At 43.2% G+C, this 4,676-nt stretch overlaps 1 long non-coding RNA gene across 1 annotated transcript in view; it reads right to left on the bottom strand.

Moving 5' to 3' along the window:
• LOC128250038 (uncharacterized) overlaps positions 1 to 4,676 on the bottom strand; it is a 62,177-nt gene that overhangs the window by 9,233 nt on the left and 48,268 nt on the right. The gene's annotated exons all lie outside the window — the stretch shown is intronic.

Genomic DNA, 4,676 nt, shown 5'->3' with positions numbered 1-4,676 from the left:
ACACACACACACACACACACACACACACACACACACACACACACACACACACACACACACACACATGCACACACAAGCACACAAACACTTATATACATACACAAGTTATTACAGCAGCAGACAAACCCATATATTCATAGAATTAAATGTTTTGGTAATTAATGAAATTTTTGTTATTCGCACACTAATCTTTAATCAAAAACTAATTAGTTGCTTTAACTCTGTAAAATGAAAATATCTCAAGGGTATTGGTGTTAAGTTAGATCATCTAAATCCTAATCTTCATCCAATATAAACATGGTGCATTTAACAGTGTGGATTTGAATATTATATAATGAGTCCTTTATCTGCTAAAGTGTTGATAGCTGAGATACTGACTGTAAGTGTGTGTGAACAGAGTTAGAGTAAAAAGAAAAGTGAAATCAAAAATGAGCTTAAAACTTTCTTGTCACAGCAAGAAACAGATTATGGTGAACTTGTTATATAAGAAAGGGTAGCAATTTCAGTTTTCAATCTTTTGTATGGATAACTAAACAGCAGGAATCATCATCATCATCATCATCATCATCATCATCATCAATTAACGTCCGTTGTCTATGCTGGTATGGGTTGGACAGTTTGACCAGGGCTGGTAAGCTGGAAGACTGCACCAGACTCCAGACTGACTTGGCATGGTTTTCTATGGTTGGATGCTCTTCCTAACGCCAACCACTCTGAGAGTGTAATGGATGTTTTTATGTGTCACCAGCATGGGTGCCATTTCTGTGACACCAACATCTGCCACAACTGCAATTTTGCTTGGCTTCATGGGTCTTCTTCTCAAGCACGTCATAATGCCAAAGGTCTCGGTCGTTGCCTCCGTGAGGCCCAATGCTTGAAAGGCAAAAGTTCCTGCTGTTTCCATGGCTATACTGCAATCGAAACACCACCCTCCTGTCTGCATAATACGATATACATTCGACACTTTCAAAAACAAAAACAAAAAAACCCATTTACAAATGTTGTTGCATTTCAAAAGAAGCCATGCACTTAGTGCTCAACTTGATGGAAACTGTTGTCAGTGGGCAGCAACCATTATTAAAAGTATTTTCTACCATTGGATTCAGGAAGACAAAGTAAGAGTTTCTGACCAGGTAGTTATATTAACAATGTAGAGAGAGTTCTATCATGCAAAGAACTAGCAGTGAGCTATATTTATATCTCAGAATAGATTTCTAGTCATAGGAATTAATATCATTAAAAATTGAAAATAGCATGTCTGTCACCAACTTACAGTTCCTTTCCCATGTAAAAAACATAACCAATGTCTATGAAAGTATCATCATCATCATTGTTTAACGTCCGTTTTCCATGCTAGCATGGGTTGGACAGTTTGACTGGGGTCTGGCAAGCCAGGAGGCCGCACCAGGCTCCAATCTTATCTGGCAATGTTTCTACAGCTGGATGCCCTTCCTAATACCAACCACTCCGAGAGTGTAGTGGGTGCTTTTTACGTGCCACCAGCGCAGGAGCCAATTGGGGTGAGGGGGCTGGCATCAACCCCGTTTGGATGGTACTTTTTATGTTCCACCGGCACGGGGATAGTCAGGCAACACTAGCAATGATCCACGCATGAATGGTGCTTATTGCATGCCACCAGCATGGGAGCCAGTCAGGTGGCACTGGCAATGGCCCATGCATGAATGGTGCTTATTGCGTGCCACCAGAATGGCAGCCAGTCAGGTGGCACTGGCATTACTCACAACTACAATTTCCATTTGATTGTGGTTTGATTTGATTTTGATTTTGATGTACTTGACTCAATAGGTCTCCTCAAGCATGGCATGTCACCCGATGAGCCAAAGGTACTTTTTTAAGTGGGCTGGTTATGCAACATTGGTGTAGACTACAGCTGTGATCTCATTTTACTTGCCGGGTCTTCTCAGTCACAGCATATCTCCAGAGGTCTCAGTCTTTCGTCATTGTCTCTGTGAGGCCCAATGTTTGAAGGTCATGCTTCATCACCTCATCCCATGTCTTTTTGGGTCCCCCTCTACCACTTTTGGGAGTGGTACTTCTTCACACAGCTCTCCTCATCCATCCGTAGTACATTATCATACCAGCGCAGTCATCTCTCTTGCATGCCACATCTGATGCTTCTTAGGTCCAACATTTCTCTCAGGGTGCTTACACTCTGTCATGTGTGCATACTAACATTACACATCTGTAGTGGCGTGAAATTATAGTTGCCATTGAGGAAGTACTATTCTGTGCATGCGCAGGGGACTTCACTACCGGAAGCCCCTCGAGTTGCGCATGCGTAGTAAAACTCGTACTTAAAGAAAGAGTTTCACTTTGTTAAGCGAGTTGAGCCTGAGACTTTCGACGTGACAACACCTCGCTCCTCCACGAAGCACTTTTCACCACGATGCTATTGATGGTGATAGCTATTTGCTCCTCTGGCAGGCATCAAGGAAGCCCTTAACCTTCCACTACCAACTACAACTTAATCAGCGGCTGCTAAGCTGAATGACAGGAATTGTGAAACCAAGCATCATCATAAATAAAACCTTTTTATTATATTGTTAATTGTTCTAATGTCTCTTCATTTGTAATGCTGTTGAAAGGTGATAGAGAGAGACTAAAGTCTCCATGACAACTATCAAACTTTTTACACTGGTGACCCCGACGTGATTCGAACACGCAGCCTTCTGACACATCCAGTAGATCATGCTAGCTTCATTTCTTTCAAGCTTATGCATGTTTTCAGCAGTCATGGCCCATGTTTCACTGCCGTGAAGCATGGCAGTTCGCACACATGCATCATACAATCTACCTTTCACTGTTAGCCCTTTGTTCCCAGTAGAGGTAGGAGATTTCTGAACTTTGCCCAGGCTATTCTTATTCTAGTGGTAATGCTCTCTGAGCATTTGCCCCACCACTACAGACTTGGTTGCCTAGGTAGCAGAAGCTATCAGCTACTTCTAGTTTCTTCCTGTGGCATGTGATGGGATCTGTTTACTGAGCATCTGTGGTGTTTATTGCCCCTGTGCATCTGCCGTACATGAAAGCTACATTTCCGGTTAACCTTCCTTTGATGTTCCTGCACTTCTTATGAGTCCATAGCTTACACTGGGTACATCGTATGGAGTTTCTACCTACACCTTTTCTACAGATCAAGCAGGGCCATCTATCTGAAGGGGTTTGTGATGTGTTCGCCTTCCTACTTACTAGAACTTTGGTCTTTGCTAGATTGACTCTAAGGCCTTTTGATTCTAAACCTTGCTTCCACACCTGAAATTGCTTCTTTAGTTCAGTTAGTGATTCTGCTATGAGAATCAGGTCATCAGCATAGAGGAGCTCCCAGGGGCAACCTGTCTTGAATTCCTCTGTTATTGCCTGGAGGACTATGATGAATTAGAGGAGGCTGAGGGCTGACCCTTGGTGGACCCCTACTTCTACCCGGAATTCTTCACTATACTCATTGCCAACCCTAACCTTACTAATGGCATCTCTGTATAGGACCTGTACAGCTCTTATTAACCATTCGTCAGTCCCTAATTTCTGCATAAAGGATTGGGTGACTCTGTCAAAGGCTTTCTCCAAGTCCACAAAAGCCAACATAGGGGATTATCTTTGGCTAGGTATTTCTCCTGCAGTTGCTATACCAGGAATATAGTATCAGTGGTGCTTCTACCTGGCACAAAACCAAACTGCATCTCATCTAAGCAGACTCTCTCCCTAATTAGTTGAGGTATGACCCTCTCCATGACCTTCATCACATTATCCAGCAGTTTGATACCCCTGTAGTTATTTGTATCTAAAGCATCACCTTTACCCTTGTAACAGTTGACTATGGTACTGCTACACTAGTCATTGGGTATGACTCCTTTGTGAACTACCAGGTTTACAATGCGGGTGACTAGGTCATAACCCACACCACCAGATATCTTAAGCATCTCAGCAGTGATTCCTGATGTGCCGGGGGCTTTTCCTGACTTCATACCCTTAACTGCTTTATCTACCAGGGTGCTGTCTATTCAGATAGCTGGTTCCTCTACTGGGTCAACATTTGGCAGGCTCTCCTCCTCTCACTCATTTTCCACATTCAGCAGCCTTTCATAATGGCTTCTCCAAGTGTCTTTCTTTTCAGAATCATTAAAAGCAAGTGCACCATCATCCATGCAGACACATTTCTCTCCTGTGACATCATAATTTTCTCTCACAGACTGTCTTGCAATCTGAAATACTTCAGTTCTTTGGTCCTCACGTCGCTGAACATTGGCAAACTTCTTTTCTGCTTTATCTTTGGTTATGCATACCTGTTGCCCAGCCTCCCTTCTGGCTATCTGGTACAGTTCCCTGCTACCCCCACTCTTTCAGGCTTTCCAGGCCTGTTTCTTTGCTCTAATGGCTTTGTCTACCATTACTCTAGGTCTGGAAGGGACTTTGCACCATCCACAGATTTGGTCTGTGACACTCAGTAAGCTGTCATGTAGGAATTTCCAGCTACCCTCTATGTCCGAAGTCTGTAGCTCCTCCTTCCTCTCATAAAATTTTTTGATGAGGATGTCTCTAAATCTCTGACAATGTGAAGGGTTCTCCAAATCCTTCTTTTATGGATTGGTCTGCTTCTTGGCATCCTTCTGGCCTCAAGTCTAAAGTCACTAATGACTAGTCTATGCTGGGGGGGGGGG

This window comes from Octopus bimaculoides, chromosome 19 (assembly GCF_001194135.2).
Source record: "Octopus bimaculoides isolate UCB-OBI-ISO-001 chromosome 19, ASM119413v2, whole genome shotgun sequence".
In the NCBI taxonomy this organism is placed as follows: Eukaryota; Metazoa; Mollusca; class Cephalopoda; order Octopoda; family Octopodidae; genus Octopus; species Octopus bimaculoides.
This window is presented reverse-complemented; position numbering and strand designations above follow the sequence as displayed.